Genomic DNA, 18952 nt, shown 5'->3' on the forward strand with positions numbered 1-18952 from the left:
TGTAGTAGAAAGATTAACTGCATTTGAATTAAAAAATATATTGAGTATGACAGTATTGCATGGGAAAATTGGTTTAGTTGTGTTTAACTTTGTTGTGGGAAGGACATCCACTGGAACCTAAGATATATGTTTGATGTTTGTAATAATTATGAGAAACTCAAGGGAAAGACAATGGGAGTACAGGATTTTACACAACTCATGTTAAAAGTTTTGTTTTTTAACACTTTCTTTTTTTTCTGGGGAATATTTTAAGGAGTTAAATTTTGCATATTTTTAGAGTTGGTAGGAGTCTAAAAAGTTACATTCTTAAGGATCTCAGTGAAATCATCACAAAGTTTCCAGATGGTACTTGTAAAAATCTTGTATTCTAACATTAAAGAAAGCTTTGCTGGAAGACCTTTTCATAATCCTCTAATACCCTCTTCTTCTCTACTTAATACTCTATTTTAGAAACATTTACATTTTTCGAAGGTAAAATAAAGTTTCTTAATACTGTGTAAAATTACTTTCAAGTTTTGGTGAAAAGCATGGTTTTCATTTCAAAGAAGAGAATACTTTTACCATGTAGCTTATTTCTGGTAAAAAATTTTGCCAAGAGTTTTAAACCCTTTCCATGTCATTGGTTAATTTAACTAGAAAGCGAAGAAGATATTAATAAAAAAAGTCTTTATTTCTAAGCTTGTTGGCCTATTCAGGCTCAGAATGTAGAGCTATCGTAGTCCCATGAGCTTTCAGCTTCTCTGTGAATTACTCAAACTGAATTACAATTAGAAGAAAGTGTGCTTTGAGAAGAAATGGAATTTCATTTAAAAGAAAGATCATTAGGGTCTTAGAGATTATAGAGAATACCTACACAGTGTGATGATGTAGCTCCATAGTTGATGGTATTTGGCTACAGTAAGACTTTTGAAAGATCCTTCATGCAAAATCAGTCAAAGGAGTCTCACAGAGAACCGACTACACAATGAATCAAGTCAAGCAATTAAATGTTTATTATTAAGCTATAGTCTTGAAAAACTGAGTTGGTGTGGTGAATTTTTTTCTGGGCAATATTTTTGTAAAGACAGCAGGAATGGATAAATACAAAAGAATGTTTTGTTGTCCAGGTATGGTAGTGAAAGAGAGGATTAGAAAAAGAAAAATGAAAGCAAGATCAGTGGATTTCTAGCTGCAATTGGTAGGAGGCACAACTTCTTTTGTGAAATCAGGAAAGGGGCTAAATATGGCAAGAAAAGCATTAGTGGGAATGCCTGTTGGGTGGACTAGCCAGGGGAGTTGGGGCAGAGAGACGACAAACATTTTTCTGTTGGTCACTGCATGGCTTGTGAAGCCGGGTGGTATGGTATTACTGTCATTGTCCCAAACAAGTGGCATAGACTAGTGGAGAGAGGAGGGATATTTGTGGGGAGGGGTTGGACAAGTAGTTCTCAGAATTGGCAGCATCATAGAATCCTCACAGGCTGGGAAAGTGAGGTCCAGTCAGTTGAAACACCACTTAGCCAAGAGATTCACCTCACTGTGATGTTACACCAGCTCTAAACAGAAACAGGAAAAAAGTAATTAAATCATACCATTTCCCAGTACTACTTGGAATTTCCCCAGAATTTCCATTCTAACACCAAGCTATATTAGCTAAAATAGGATTGCTACTGCTACTGCTAAGTTGCCTCAGTTGTGTCCGACTCTGTGTGACCCCATAGACAGCAGCCCACCAGGCTCTGCTGTCCCTGGGATTCTCCAGGCAAGAACACTGGAGTGGGTTGCCATTTCCTTCTCCAGGGGATCTTTCCTACCCAGGGGTTGAACTCAGGCATCCTGCATTGCGGGCAGATGCCTTAACCTCTGAGCCACCAGGGAAGCCTAAATCCCAAATTGCTGATTATACTCCATGAGAGCAAACACCATACTGTATACATTTCTTTCTTGTCTAAAAAAAAAGAGAGGGAAATTCTACAAAGAATGCTTTTTACTGGACTGGTCTGATAAATAAAAAAATATCAAGCACTTTTTAGGCCTGTATAGTCAAAACTATGTTTTTTTCAGTAGTCATGTACAGATGTTAGAGTTGGACCATAAAGAAGGCTGAGTACCAAAGAACTGATGCTTTCAAATTGTGGTGCTGGAGAAGACTCTTGAGAGTCACTTGGACTGCAAGGAGATCAAACCAGTTAATCCTAAAGGAAATCAACCCTGAATATTCACTGGAAGGACAAATGGTTCCAGTGGCCACTTGATGCAAAGAGCTGATTCATTGGGAAAGGCTGTGATGCTGGGAAATATTGAGGCAGGAGGAGAAGGGGACGACAGAGGATGAAATGGCTGGATGGCATCACCAACTCAGTGGACATGAGTTTGAGCAAGCTCTGGGAGATGATGAAGGACAGGGAAGCCTGGTGTGCTACCATTCATAGGGTCGCAAAGAGTCAGATATGACTTAGCAACTGAACAACAACAAGCAGTTTTTTACTTATCAGAATAATCCAGTAAAAACTTTCTCTGTAAAATTTCTCTCTTTTTCTAACAAAAAAGAAAAGAAGTATACTGCAGTATAGTGTTAGCTTTCATTGAGTATAATCAGCTCCATTTCATGTTAAATTCTTTAAAAAATCTGATTGTGCATACTGAAATATCAGTGTTTTTAGAACTTACTAATATTATGGGGTACCATTTTGGACACTAAAGATTTTATTGATACTTTTTCTTTCTGGAGGGGTGAATATTATGGAAAGCCCAATGTGTGAGCCTTCTGTGTGTAGTCATGATTTTGGGTGTGATATCATCAACCCATTCAACAAATACTTCTTGAGCATTTAGGATGTACCATAGACTGTGTTAAATTTTGAGGCTGCCAAAATGAATGGCTGTGAAATCCTTTGTGAAGTTGTCAGATGATCTCCAGACTTGAGATCAGTAGGCTTGTGGGATCACTGAGAGAACTCAAGTACAGAAAGAGTTATAACTGCTAATAAGAAATATATTAGAGTACAAGTTCTATATCAGGCAGGAAGTTCAAAATTTTAAATTTCATTTAATTAATTTATTTTATAATGATGTTGACATTCCAGATTAGAAACTTCTAATATATTAAATTATCTGTGAATACAAATTAAATTTCATTTAATTTACATGTTTTATTATTGTAGTGACATTCTAGATTCAGTTCAGTTCAGTCGCTCTGTCGTGTCCGACTCTTTGCGACCCCATGAATCGCATATGCCAGGCCTCCATGTCCATCACCAGCTCCCGGAGTTCACTCAGACTCACGTCCATCGAGTCAGTGATGCCATCCAGCCATCTCATCCTCGGTCATCCCCTTCTCCTCCTGCCCCCAATCTCTCCCAGCATCAGAGTCTTTTCCAATGAGTCAACTCTTTGCATGAGGTGGCCAAAGTACTGGAGTTTCAGCTTTAGCATCATTCCTTCCAAAGAAATCCCAGGCTGATCTCCTTCAGAATGGACTTATTGGATCTCCTTGCAGTCCAAGGGACTCTCAAGAGTCTTCTCCAACAGCACAGATCAAAAGCATCAATTCTTCAGCGCTCAGCTTTCTTCACAGTCCAACTCTCACATCCATACACGACCACAGGAAAAAGCGTAGCCTTGACTAGATGGACCTTAGTCGGCACAGTAATGTCTCTGCTTTTGAATATTCTATCTAGATTGGTCATAACTTTTCTTCCAAGGAGTGAGCGTCTTTTAATTTCATGGCTGCAGTCACTATCTGCAGTGATTTTGGAGCCCCCCAAAATAAAGTCTGACACTGTTTCCACTGTTTCCCCATTTATTTCCCATGAAGTGATGGGAGTGGATGCCATGATCTTTGTTTTCTGAATGTTGAGCTTTAAGCCAACTTTTTCACTCTCCTCTTTCAATTTCATCAAAAGGCTTTTTAGCTCCTCTTCACTTTCTGCCATAAGGGTGGTGTCATCTGCATATCTGAGGTTATTGATGTTTCTCCTGGCAATCTTGATTCCAGCTTGTGCTTCTTCCAGTCCAGCGTTTCTCATGATGCACTCTGCATAGAAGTTAAATAAGCAGGGTGACAATATACAGCCTTGACATACCCCTTTCCCTATTTGGAACCAGTCTGTTGTTCCATGTCCAGTTCTAACTGTTGCTTCCTGACCTGCATACAGATTTCTCAAGAGGCAGGTCAGGTGGTCTGGTATTCCCATCTCTTGAAGAATTTTCCACAGTTTATTGTGATCCACACAGTCAAAGGCTTTGGTGTAATCAATAAAGCAGAAATAGATGTTTTTCTGGAACTCTCTTGCTTTTTCAATGATCGAGCAGATGTTGGCAATTTGAGCTCTTGTTCCTCTGCCTTTTCTGAAACCAGCTTGAACATCTGGAAGTTCATGGTTCACGTACTGCTGAAGCCTGGCTTGGAGAATTTTGAGCATGACTTTACTAGCATATGAGATGAGTGCAATTGTGCGGTAGTTTGAGCATTCTTTGGCCTTGCCTTTCTTTGGAATTGGAATGAAAACTGACCTTTTCCAGTCCTATGGCCACTGCTGAGTTTTCCAAATTTGCTAGCATATTGAGTGCAGCACTTTTACAGCATCATCTTTCAGGATTTGAAATAGCTCAACTGGAATTCCATCACCTCCACTAGCTTTGATAGTGATGCTTTCTAAGGCCCACTTGACTTCACATTCCAGGATGTGTGGCTCTAGATGAATGATCACACCATCGTGATTATCCGGGTCATGAACATCTTTTTTGTACAGTTCTTCTGTGTATTCTTGCCACCTCTTCTTAATATCTTCTGCTTCTGTTAGGTCCATACCACTTCTGTCCTTTATCGAGCCCATCTTTGCATGAAATATTCCCCTAGTATCTCTAATTTTCTTGAAGAGATCTCTAGTCTTTCCCATTCTGTTCTTTTCCTCTACTTCTTTGTATTGATTGCTGAAGAAGCCTTTCTTATCTCTCCTTGCTATTCTTTGGAACTCTGCATTCAGATGCTTATATCTTTCCTTTTCTCCTTTGCTATTCATTAAATCTTTGAATATATAGTAATTATGTATTTCTTTTGTCAGTTGACTGCTCTTCTACTTTTTGTCAGTTGACTGCCTTTCTAGATTCATCTCTACCTACAATTTCACCTTTTAGCTGATCCTCTGGTTTCTGTTCTCTTAGTACTGCAATATGCTACTCATGACTACTGCTGGGAAAATCTAGAGCAGTGCTATTCAATAGAAATACAATGTGAATAGCATATGTAATTAGACTTTTTTAGTAGCCACCTTAAAAATAGTATGAAGAAAACATTTGAAATTAATTTAAACAATACATTTTATTTAAGCTGCCATATACCAAATGATTAGAAAAGGTCAGTTTTCATTCTAGTCCCAAAGAAAGGCAATGTCAGAGAATGTTCAGACTACCAGACAACTGCACGCATCCTACATGCTAGTAAAGTAATGCTTAAAATTCTCTAAGCAGGCTTGAACAGTATGTGAACCAATAACTTCCAGATGTTCAAACTGGATTTAAAAAAGGCAAAGGAACCATAGAGCAAATTGCCAACATCCACTGGATCAGTGAAAAAGCAAGAGAATTCCAGAAAAACATTTACTTTTGCTTCATTGATTATGCTAAAGCCTTTGACTGTGTGGGTCACAACAAACTGTGGAAAATTTTTCAAGAGATGGGAATATCAGACCACTTTGCCTGCCTCCAGAGAAATCTGTATGCAGGTCGAGAAGAAACAGTGAGAACTGGACATGGAACAATGGACTGGTTCCAAATTGGGAAAGGAGTACGTACTTCAAGGCTGTATATTGTAACCGTGCTTCTTTTACTTATATGCAGAATGTGTGTGTTAGTTGCTCAGTCATGTCTGACTCTGCGACCCCATGGACTGTAGCCCACCAGGCTCCTTTGTCCATGGGATTCTCCAGGCAAGACTACTGGAGTGGGTTGCCATTTCCTTCTCCAAATATATGCAGAATACATCATGTAAAATGCTGGGCTGGATGAAGCAGAAGCTGGAAATCAAGATTGCTAGAAGAAATATCAATAACCTCAAATATGCAGATGATACTCTTATGGCAGAAAGTGAAGAGGAACTAAAGAGCCTCTTGATGGAAGTGAAAGAGGAGAGCAAAAAAGCTGGCTTAAAACTCAGCATTCAAAAAATGAAGATCATGGCATCCAATCCCATCACTTCATGGCAAATAGATGGGGAAACAATGGAAACAATGACAGACTTTATTTTCTTGCTCTCTCAAATCACTGGAAATGGTGACTGTAGCCATGAAATTAAAAGATGCTTGCTCCTTGGAAGAAAAGCTATGACAAATGTAGACAGCACATTAAAAGCAGAGACATCGTTTTGCCAACAAAGGTCCGTATAGTCAAACCTATGGTTTTTCCAGTAGCCATGTATGGATGTGAGAGTTCGACCATAAAGAAGGCCGAGTGTCGAAGGATTGATGCTTTTGACCTGTGGTGTTGGAGAAGACTCTTGAGAGTCCCTTGGACTGCAAGGAGATCCAACCAGTTAATCCTAAAGGAAATAAATCCTGAATATTCATTGGAAGGACTGATGGTGAAGCTGAAGCTCCAATACTTTGGCCACCTGATGCGAACAGCTGAATCATTAGAAAAGATCCTGATGTTGGGAAAGATTGAAAGCGGGAAGAAAAGGGGACAGCAGAGGATGAGATGGTTAGATGGCATCACTGACTTGATGGACATGAGTCAGAGCAACTCCAGGAGTTGGTGATGGACAGGAAAACCTGGCATGCTGCAGTCCATGGTGTCTCAAAGAGTCAGAGATGATTTAGTAACTGAACTGAACTTAACTCATCTCAAATGATATTATTTCAATATGTAATCAGTAAAATTGTATTATTGGGATATTTACATTCCTATTTTTCTGGTACCAAGTCTTTGAAATATGTCATATATTTTATACTTATAGCACATCTCAGTTTGGACCAGACACAGTTTAGGTGCTCCATAGCCACATGTGGCTCATCGCTTTCCTATTGGGCAGTGCAAGAACTAAGTATGTCTTTTCTACTCTTCCTGTTCCTGATGAAAATATGATGTTAAGTTGTCACGCCTTATATTCCACCATGAACAATTTCTAGCTATCCATTAGCCTTATCCGTTTTCAGATCTTGTTCCTGGTAAAATGAATCTGCTTGTTAGATCATTAAAATTGTTTCTCTTTGCTGTTTTTACCCCTTTCACAAACTCCTCATCTGCCAACCCATCAATTTTACCTGGTTCAAGATTTCAACCCACTTTTTCCCTCAGGAAGCCTTTACCAGATCTTGTTTTCTGCTTTCCTTTGTACTAAGATTGATAATCACATTACCAGTTGATACCTATATATAGATATAGTACCTACTTCATATCATTTCATGGTAAGCATTTTATGTTGTCAGCCAGAATATTTGATTCTCTATAACCTCTCTTCACAATTGGTCAAAGTGAGTGTTCATTGATTGGCTGACCAAGATTTGGTAGACTAAATTTTTAGAAGCATAAATAAAGTACTGAAACATATTTCTTATTCTGTGTAATTTCACAGGTACATTCATTCATCTACCAAATATTAATTGAGCACTTATTATGAGTTAAAGGCTGTGTTATGCAGTGGCTCAATACATCATGCATCTTTCAGTGTTAACATTTGGTCTTCTGTGAGATTGAAATTTATTTTACTGTTTTTATATCCCCTGCTTTTTAGAATTATAGAGCTGAAAAGGATACAGAGACCATCTGGTGTTCACTCTCTGAAGTTTGCAAATTGTGGGAACTGAAGTCCTTAGAGGTTATATAATTAGATGGTTTATAGAGCTTATTGGTAGTGGGACCTGGAACTAGAATTCAGGTCCTATTTTTTCTCTGGTACATTATGTTTCCTCTATATTGTGGTCACTGGAATAAGCACATAAATTTACAAACCCTGGGTAACAAACCTAGATTTTATGGCAAACAACACATCTAACATTATTGCATGCTAGAACAAATTTTCAAGTTGAAAACTTTCTTTTGTCTTAAGTATTTTTCCTTCTTTTACTGTGGCAGATTTTTGAAAGGGCTGCAGCTTTCACAATCAAATCTTAGTTTGTGCATTAGAGGCAGTTAGATAGAAGACAACATGTTCCCAAAAGTTAATTATAAATTTTATTTTTCCAGGACTTTCTGCTTCCAGGATTCTGGCTCATCAGTCAGTAAAATTGTAGGTGTGTCTGTCGCCAGCAGGAAGGTCTGCAAGGAAATTTGTTAAATGATACTTCCGAAGATAAATTTCAGGTTAGCCTAGAGCCATACCTCAGATGATAAAAATCCAGTTTCACAATATTGTCTTTAACTTTAACAAGTAACAGAATAAACAGTTTGTATTGACAGATGGAAGTGGTATTATAACATTCTTTAATATCTGAGTCTATACATATAGCAATGACATTTCTTAAACAGAAAATATATTTAACTTTTTTAGGCTTTGAGTATTTTATAAAAATGCTTTCCTTAGTTATGATGCTTTTTCTTGGCTGTGTCACATGGCATGTGGGATCTTAGTTCCCCCACCAGGGACTGAACCCAAGCACCTTGCAGTCAAAGTGTGGAGTCTTAACACTGGATTGTCAGGGAAGCCCTCAAGGTGCTATGTTGAAAGGTATTGTAAAAAACAAACAAACAACAAACAAAAAAAAACAAAAAAGGTATTATTGTGGTAGAATATTATCTGCACAAAATATGTTTGTTAAATAATATTTTAAGGTGTAATCTTTGTTTTACTGCATTTGAATAATTTCAGGTGCTTATTCCTGGTGCTCACCTTAGACCAACTGGATTTGTATTTTTTTGTGGACTTCTATCAGTTAATGGATTTGCATTTTCAATACATTTTTCAGATGTTTTTTATGCACATTAAAATTTGGAACTTCTGATTTGAATACAGAGAAGAGTGTACATTTAAAAACATTTCTGTCCCTCAAGATACTGAAGTTTTCCTTTCCATCTGTTTTCCCATGTTTTGTTGTGTGTTAGTTTCTCAACTGTGTCCAGTTCTTTGTGACTCCATGGACTGTAACCTGCCAGGCTTCTCTGTCCATTGAATCCTACAGGCAAGAATACTGGAGTCGATAGCCATTCTCTTCTTCAGAGGATCTTCCTGACTCATGGACTGAATTTGGGTCACCTGCATTGTAGGCAGATTCTTTATGATCTGAGCCACCAGGGAAGCCCTCCATGTTTCATTGTCGTTCAGTCACTCAGTCATGACCGACTCTTTGCAACTGCATGAACTTCAGCACTCCAGGCTTCTCTGTCCTTCACCATCTCCCAAAGTTGCTCAAACTCATGTTCATTGAGTCTGTGAACAATCATCTCGTTCTCTGTCATCCCCTTCTCCTCCTGCCTTCAATCTTTCCAGCATCAGGGTCTTCTCAAATGAGTCAGCTCTTTGCATCAGGTGGCCAAAATATTGGAGCTTCAGCTTAAGCATCGGTCCTTCCAGGAAATATTCAGGGTTGATTTCCTAAAGGTTGATTGGTTTGATCTCCTTGCTATCCAAGGGACTCTCAAGTCTTCTCTGAGACCTCAGTTCAAAAGCATCAATTCCTCAACACTCAGCCTTCTTTGTGGTCCAACTCTCACATCCATACATGACTACTGGAAAAACCATAGGTTTGACTAGATGGACCTTTGTTGGCAAAGCAATGTCTCTGCTTTTTAATGTGCTGTCTACATTTGTCATGGCTTTTCTTCTAAGGAGCAATCATCTTTTAATTTCATGCCTGCAGTCACCATCTGCAGTGATTTGGGAGAGCAAGAAAATAAAGTCTGTCATTATTTCCATTGTTTCCCCATCTATATACCATGAAGTGACTGGACCGGATGCCATGATCTTGATTTTCTGAATGTTGAGTTTTAAGCCAGCTTTTTCACTCTCCTCTTTCACTTTCATCAAGAGGCTTTTTAGTTCCTCTTCACTTTCTGCCTTAAGGGTGGTGTCATCTGCATATCTGAGGTTATTGATATTTCTCCCAGCAATCTTGCTTCCATCTTGTGCTTCACTAGCCTGACATTTCTCATGATGTACTCTGCATAGAAGTTAAATAAGCAGGGTGACAATATACAGCCTTGACATACTCCTTTCCCTATTTGAAACCAGTCTGTTGTTCCATGTCCAGTTCTAACTGTTGCTTCCTGACCTGCATATAGGTTTCTCAAGAGGCAGGTCAGGTGGTCTGGTATTCCCATCTCTTGAAGAATTTTCCACAGTTTATTGTGATCCACACAGTCAAAGGCTTTCAGTTCAGTTCAGTCACTCAGTCATGTCCGACTCTTTGTGACCCCATGGATTGCATCACACCAGGCTTCCCTGTCCATCACCAACTCCCAAAGCCTACTCAAACTAATGTCCATCACGTCGGTGATGCCATCCAACCATCTCATCCTCTGTCATCCCCTTCTCCTCCCACCTTCAATCTTTCCCACCATCACGGTCTTTTCCAGTGAGTCTTCTTCACATCAGATGGCCAAAGTACTGGAGTTTAAGCTTGAGCATCAGCCCTTCCAATGAATATTCAAGACTGATTTCCTTTAGGATTGACTGGTTGGATCTCCTTGCAGTCCAAGGGACTCTCAAGAGTTTTCTCCAACACCACAGTTCAAAAGCATCAGTTCTTTGGTGTTCAGCTTTCTTTATCGTCCAGCTCTCACATCCATACATGACTACTGGAAAAACCATAGCTTTGACTAGATGGACCTTTGTTGGCAAAGTAATGTCTCTGCTTTTTAATATGCTGCCTAGTTTGGTCATAGCTTTTCCTCCAAGGAGCAAGCGTCTTTTAATTTCATCGCTTACGTGTAGTCAATAAAGCAGAAGTAGATGTTTTTCTGGAACTCTCTTGCTTTTTCTATGATTCAGTGAATGTTGGCAATTTGATCTCTGGTTCATCTGCTTTTTCTAAATCCATCTTGAACATCTGGAAGTTCTTGGTTCACATACTGTTGCAGCCTGGCTTGGAGATTTTGAGCATTACTTTGGTAGCATGTGAGATAAAAGCAATTGTGCTGCAGTTTGAACATTTTCTGTCATTGACTTTCTCTCTGATTGACATGTTTTGTTACTAGAAATAAAATCACCTGCTATCCATTAAGTTGATTGCCATGACTAGGTATTCTGAAGATTCTTACCAAATCATTTGTTCAGTTAAATGGATACCTTTATTTAATTTTAATTTGTCAATTAAATAATCAATATGATATTTTCAAGGGAGCTACCCAAGCAAGGCTCTTTGGAGAACAACCAAATGTGTTTCAGAACTGAGCCTCCCTCATACTGTGCTCCATATTTTACCATGTTGCTGTGCTCAGTGTCTATTTCCCTGCCTGAATGTGAATTCCATTTTGGTTAGTCACCAGATCTAAATTATTTTTGTGTTCTCAGTCCTAGGACCATGCCTGGTGTGAAATAACTACTAATTTTTTTTTTTCTGTATTTGGATTATAAATGAACAGATATGTTCCAGGAAGTAGGATAGAATGATCAAGTGGCTAAGTTTGAAAGCCAGGGTGTGTTCAAATACCACAGGTAACTCTAGGGAAGTGTTCAGGGAAGTATAGGTGGGTTTTAATTTATGTTTGTTATCAATATTTTATTTAAATGTAGTCAAAATATATTCTATTAAATTTTATGTACTTTTCTGTGTATTATCACATAGATGTTTCCTAATACTATTAAAATTCTCTAAGTATAACATTTAATTGAATGAATATACATATTTTATGGGTTTCCCTGTTGGATCAGACAGCAGCACATCTGCCTGCAATGCAGGAGACCCAAGTTTGATCCCTAGGTTGGAAAGATCCCTTGGAGAAAGGAATGGCAACTCACTCCAATATTCTTGCCTGGCAAATCTCATGGACAGAGGAGCCTGGTCTCAAAAGAATCAGTTATAACTTAACAACTAAACAACAACAACAAAGGGTTCAAACATATGATTCAGAAGAAATAGAAAAGGGAAAAATTCACCATGTGGATTCGATTAAGGCTCTGCCTGCCCAGATCCCCTCTGGTGACTATTATTACTGCAGAGTGCCCTCTCCCAGCTTTTGTGAACTTCTCTTCTTTTTTCCTTTATTGCGATATCTTTGACATATAAAAATTATATATTTTTCTGCACAATTGCACTCATCTCACATGCTAGTAAAGTCATGCTCAAAATTCTCCAAGCCAGGCTTCAGCAATACGTGAACCGTGAACTTCCAGATGTTCAAGCTGGTTTTAGAAAAGGCAGAGGAACCACAGATCAAATTGGCAACATCCGCTGGATCATGGAAAAAGCAAGAGAGTTCCAGAAAAACATCTATTTCTGCTTTATTGACTATGCCAAAGCCTTTGACTGTGTGGATCACAATAAACTGTGGAAAATTCTGAGAGAGATGGGAATACCAGAACACATTACCTGCCTTTTGAGAAACCTATATGCAGGTCAGGAAGCAACAGTTAGAACTGGACATGGAACTATAGACTGGTTCCAAATAGGAAAAGAAGCACGTCAAGGCTGTATATTGTCACCCTGCTTATTTAACTTCTATGCAGAGTACATCATGAGAAACGCTGGGCTGGAAGAAACACAAGCTATAATCAAGATTGCTGGGAGAAATATCAATAACCTCAGATATGCTGATGACACCACTCTTATGGCAGAAAGTGAAGAGGAACTAAAGAGCCTCTTGATGAAAGTGAAAGAGGAGAGTGAGAAAGTTGGCTTAAAGCTCAACATTCAGAAAATTAAGATCATGGCATCCAGTCCCATCACTTCATGGGAAATAAATGGGGAAATAGTGGAAACAGTGTCAGACTTTATTTTTTTGGGTTCCAAAATCACTGCAGATGGTGATTGCAGCCATGAAATTAAAAGACGCTTACTCCTTGGAAGAAAAGTTATGACCAACCTAGATAGCATATTCAAAAGCAGAGACATTACTTTGCTGACTAAGGTCTGTCTAGTCAAGGCTATGGTTTTTCCTGTGGTCATGTATGGATGTGAGAGTTGGACTGTGAAGAAAGCTGAGTGCTGAAGAATTGATGCTTTTCAACTGTGGTGTTGGAGAAGACTCTTGAGAGTTCCTTGGACTGCAAGGAAATCCAACCAGTCCATTCTGAAGGAGATCAGCCCTGGGATTTCTTTGGAAGGGATGATGCTAAAGCTGAAACGCCTGTACCTTGGCCACCTCATGCAAAGAGTTGACTCATTGGAAAAGACTTTGATGCTGGGAGGGATTGGGGGCAGGAGGAGAAGGGGACGACCGAGGATGAGATTGCTGGATGGCATCACTGACTCGATGGACGTGAGTCTGAGTGAACTCTGGGAGTTGGTGATGGACAGGGAGGCCTGGCGTGCTGCGATTCATGGGGTTGCAAAGAGTTGGACATGACTGTGTGACTGAACTGAAGTGAAGTTGTACAAGTTGATGTTTTGATATATGTATACATCATAAAAAGATTACCACAATCAAGTAATATATCCATCACCTCTGCATAATGACCACTCTGAGAGAGAGAGAGAGAGAGAGAGAGAGAGAGAGAGAGAGAGAGAGTATGTGTTTGTGAAATATCACTTGCCACTCTCTTCAGATGACTTCCTTGGTGCTCTGGGAGCCACTTTGCCCCAGGCACAAGCAACCTGGAATTCTAGGGCATTCTACATCAGAATCTCACCTCACTAGGTACCTATTAGTTTATAACTGACTGCTTCCAAAATATGAAAGCTCAGCACACTTGCTTTGAGTAGGAAAACTGAAGTATAATTTTCACTTCAGAATTCCCCTGCAGGATCAGGCTTAAACTGCCCGTTGGAGACTTTACCTGAAAGTCACATCATGTTTGGCTTCTGCTCTACCCTTAGCTGCTTCCACAGAGCATTTTCCAGTGTTTACTGAGAGCACTTCTTCAATAAATTATTTGCAAGCAATTCTTATTTCAGAGTCTGCCTTGGAGAGCTTCACCTAAGAAATCCTGTTATCAAGTGGCTTCAGGTTTCCCCATTCTTTCATTTCTTTACATAGTTGAGCTCATACTGCAGCCACATAATCATCTACTTTTATTAGCAACTGACCAACAGCAATCTCATTAAATATTATTTCAACCATGTCATTAGTGACTTCAGAATTTTCCACTGGTGTCCAGTTTAATATACATTTTTGGATTGCCAAATATTTTTGCTATTGCTTTAACTTTATGAAAAGTTGTCTGATGATTAACTCAACATTTTCCTTATTGTATTACCTTAGGATATAGTCAAAAAATGTCTACAAACATTTTCATAATGTAAACTTTGCAAAAACTAGGCCAGTTTAAAAAGACACTATTAATGAATGAGTACACTAGCTTGACTACCACCTTGGCAATACTGAATAAGAACAGTTTAAGCATTAATTTATTAGGTATTATATGGCACTAAACTTCATATTGACAACAACAATTTTTTAAGCACTTTCTTTGTGTTAGGATATTGTCAAATGCTTTGCCAATATTATTTTGTTCAATCCTGCAAATAAACATGTGAAATGATTATGATGACGAGGGAACCAAAACAGAGATATAAATACTTTGTGAGGCTCTTACAGCTGGTAGGTGGCCAAGCTAGGACTTGACATAAGGTTTGACTGTGAACCTGTGCTCTCCACCGATTTTCTATCAGCATCATTGTTTAATTTGTATTTATTTTTTACTACTAGCTATGTTAAGCATTTCCTCCATTTATTTATTTGCAAATTTTATTTCTTCTTGTATGGATTATCTGATTGTGTCCCGTCAATTCATCTATTAGAGTATTGATGGATTTTCTCACCATGTTGTACAATATATGAACTGTTATATACTATAGTTTGGGGCCCTCTGCAAATATTTGTTGAAAATATTCAGATCCATTTTATTTCTTAGGTTGTCTTTTATTATAAACATAAAGTTCTTATTTTACTGTTTTTCTCTATATAACTTCTTCAAATTAATAGAAGCACCAAATACGATTGTTTCAAAGAGCTAATATGCTTTACTATTTTTTAGAATTTCGATTTATGAAATGTTTACTTGTTTAATTAAAATTATGTATATATGGTATATACTTTTAGTATATTGGCTATTTTGGAGACAAGAAGAATGAAACAACACATAAGGTAGTGTTTTCGCAAATGCATGCGGAAGTTGGATGGAGTTGTGTGAGGGAAGGTACTGTGTGCTTTTACATATAGGCATGGAATCTGGTTGGAAGGCTTTTCAATTATTCCACTGTTGATATGACAAAAGCCTGAAATAGGGTGTTTGCAATGGAAGGCAAACAAGGAAACAGTAAGACAGGCTCACATAAGCTCTGTGTCTTCCCTTTTCTCTTTATGTCACACGTTGAATGTGAAACACTATCAGATGGAGAATACTGAAGAATTCCTAGTAATTTGGGGTTTTACAGACATAAACATTATTCTCTGGAAAAAGTATTATAGTTACAATTCAGGTAAAAGCACATTTATTTTTTTTAGACCAAATTGTGTGTCTTTAGAATTGATTTTACCTAAACAAGCTACTAACTATGAGATCATTGTCTGCTGAGCCAGAGAAGCCATACTGGCATCTATCTACTGTGGATTTATGCCTTTTTATGGATTTAATAAAAAGAATGGGGAAAAGACTATTGGAAGTAAATTATGCATTTCTGCTCTTTAGCTGTCATCTGTAGCTGGTTTCTAGTCTCCTGGTTTCTATGACTTGTTCCAAAGGCAGTTCTTGTGGTGTTGGAACACCACAAGAATACAACCCACGATTGACCTCATTTAAAACTAGTCTAACTAGTTAACCCAGTTACTTTTACAGTTTGAGTGACAAAGTTTTATAATATTTGAGGAATATAAGGAAATAATATAATAATGGCTAACATTTGAATAGAACCTTACTGTTTACACATGCTTTCACAATATATTATTTAATCTTCATCATAGCATCAGATAGAATTATCTTGAATCTAAAACCTGCCTTCAGTTTCCATGTATTATTCAATGCTGAAAGAACTGTTTTAAGTTGGTAGAAAGGAAGGCTTAGAGTTGTTTCCTAACAAACATCAGGTATCAAGGGTTGTGGCATGAAAGAAAGGAAAACATAAGCAAATGGATAAATAAGAGGAGAGGGGCAAAATCTAAAAAGCATATCTGAGAAATAAATTCCTCATAGTGAACACAGGGTGTCTGAAGGAAATTTCTTTCTTTTCTAGTTTGAGTCTACTGTTTGGAATGATTTGTAAATGTTCAAGCTTGATGGTTAGAAATTGAATAGTTGATATCCCCAAAGCATGTGAAACATTTTTAAGTAATGACTTTCCACTCATCAAGGTTGATGATAATGATGATGATGAAAGTTAATGTTTACTGAGACTTACCATGGATTACATACTATGCTGACAGATTTACATGCAATATGTCATAATCCTTATAATAATCTGATGAAACAATCTGTTTCCCCATTTTTAGACAAGGGAAAATGAAACACAGAGAGTTTGATCAATAGTAAGTGGCTGTTATGTGATTGGATACCTGACTCTGTGCGTGCTAAGTCACTTCAGTCATGTCCGAATTTTTGCAACCCTATGGACTGTAACCTGCCAAGCTTTTCTGTCTTTGGGGTTCTCCAGGCAAGAATACTGGAGTGGGTTGCCTGCCATCCTCCAGGGGATTGTCCCAACCTCGAGATGGAACCCTTGTCTTCTGTGTCTCTTGCATTTGCAGGCAGGTTCTTTACCACTGCTGCTGTTGCTGCTAAGTTGCTTCACTTGTGTCCGACTTTGTGTGACCCCATAGATGGCAGCCCACCAGGCTCCCCTGTCCCTGGGATTCTCCAGGCAAGAACACTGGAGTGGGTTGCCATTTCCTTCTCCAATGCATGAAAGTGAAAAGTGAAAGTGATTTTTCCAGGCAAGAGTACTGGAGTGGGCTGCCATTGCCTTCTCCAGATACCTGATTACCTGACTCTGAAGTTTGCATATTGAATGATTCTCCTTTTTTATAGGACATATATTAGGGACATCCTAGAAGATTTGTCTGTTAAAAAATCTTGCTATTTAACCGTATATTCTAATTGGGTGAACTGCTCAGGGAAATTTGACACCAATAGTCACTGATTATTTTTGCTTGTTAGGGGAAGATCCTTTGGAGGAGGGCATGACAACCCACTCCAGTATTCTTGCCTGGAGAATCCTATGGACAAAGGAGCCTGGCGGGCTATAGTCCATAGGGTAACAAAGAGTTGGACATGACTGAAGCAACTTAGCATGTATGCACATTCTTGTTAATGGGTTTCCCCAAGCAACGTATAAAACCTACTGTTATGCAGGCCACACGGCTGAGCTCACTTCTCTACTGGACCACTGACAAAATGCCTGGTGCCTTCATGAGACAGCTGGCATGGCCAAAGTGGGAGGGAGGGTGAGCCCTCACAGCACGGCCCTGTCATCTTAATGTTTGGCTTTGCTCTATCACTGATTTACTGATTATGCCTATTTTGTAGATAAGAAACCTGAGGCCCAGAGAGATTTGCCTGGTTTTATTAAGTGTTTATCCTTGTTGGCAAAAAGGAAACAATGTTTTGGACCTGAAGAGGTTTTCATTAAATATAAGTGGTATGGAAGATAAAGGACTTAGATCTCCTTTTCTGGAAAGCTAATCTGGAAACTCCATAAACTGCAGAATATCCATCAGTCTAGATAATTTTCCATAGGAAGTAAAAAGCTTTCTATATTTGGTTGGGTTCTAAAAATACTAGGCTCTAATAGAAAAGCAATATTTCTCTGCTAAGAAAATAAATCATTTTTTTTCTTTTTTTTTCAGAATGCTAACTTCCTTGCTTCTTGCCTTTTCAGAGAATGTGTGTTCTGTCAGCAGCTAAGAGCACAGATCTGGTTGCTGATCAAGACTTCAGTGAGGCCTGAAAAAGTGCAGAACTAAGGTAAAAAGTTCCAGGAAACACTGTAAATCCTGTCACGATGTTCTGTGGTATTTCAAATGCTTAGAAAAAGGTGAACCTGAGGTGAATATGAAAAAGGTAAAGGCTTAGTTTAGCCTGAGAAACACAAATGTAAAAGCAAAATGTGAATTTTTGTTTTTAATATCAAATAAGGATGGCTTTTTGCTTACACTGAAAAGAGGAAACATTAGTTAATTTGAGTGTGGGGCAGACTTTGGATAAAATCTAAATGCTTAAAATCATAATCCTTAAGGCTTTTAGTCATTTGGCCTCACAGACTCCGGTCATGGTGGCCTTCGTTTATTCCTTCTACACTCGTTTTGGCCTAAGGACCTTCTGCACCTGCCATTCCCCCTGCCTGTAAGGCCTTTCACTCGCAGGGTTCATCCTCATCATTCAGATCTCAGTTCAGTTGTCATCTCCTTAGAGATGGAGGAGATGGATCACCCTATGCAGCCCTTGTGTTCCCCCTCACCGCCATACCGTCTGCTCTTGGTTTTCCTCTCCTCTAGGACACATGGGAGGATGGCACTTTCCTGACACTTACAGGCAGGCGGACGTCTGGGGTAAGTTTTAGGCACCTGGGTATAGTTAAAAACGATGTGATGATTGAGTCTCATCAGCCATGGTATTATCTCTGAGCAAAGCATGGAGCAGAGCCCCCCTTACATAGGGTGTAAGAAAAAGCTCCAACTGTCTTGTTTCAGAATACCGAGATTTGGAGGGCTGTTTGTTATTGTAACATAACCACCCTCATTTGTCTGAAATATCATCCTTCTCTTTTATTTTCTTCAGAGCACCTGTCCCTCTTTGAAATGATCTCATTTATTTATTCTTAATCTCTCTCCTACTTCCAAACATTGCTAGATGTGTTCATTGCACACAACACACTAAAGGATTAAACTTCCACATAGCTCCCCATCAAACCCAAACAATCTTAAACATGTCTCTCAGAATAGCCCT

At 38.7% G+C, this 18952-nt stretch overlaps 1 long non-coding RNA gene across 4 annotated transcripts in view; it reads left to right on the forward strand.

The window, feature by feature from the left end:
* Positions 1 to 18952, forward strand: part of LOC138419496 (uncharacterized) — a 374854-nt gene that overhangs the window by 195516 nt on the left and 160386 nt on the right. For 2 of the 4 annotated variants that reach the window (XR_011248993.1, XR_011248995.1), the window contains 3 exons: positions 8164 to 8280; positions 17886 to 17971; positions 18502 to 18555. This is a non-coding gene — a long non-coding RNA (uncharacterized lncRNA). The remainder of the gene's footprint in view (positions 1 to 8163; positions 8281 to 17885; positions 17972 to 18501; positions 18556 to 18952) is intronic. The other 2 variants (XR_011248994.1, XR_011248990.1) reach the window with 1 other exon arrangement.

Source organism: Ovis canadensis, chromosome 1, assembly GCF_042477335.2.
Source record: "Ovis canadensis isolate MfBH-ARS-UI-01 breed Bighorn chromosome 1, ARS-UI_OviCan_v2, whole genome shotgun sequence".
NCBI classification, from domain to species: domain Eukaryota; kingdom Metazoa; phylum Chordata; class Mammalia; order Artiodactyla; family Bovidae; genus Ovis; species Ovis canadensis.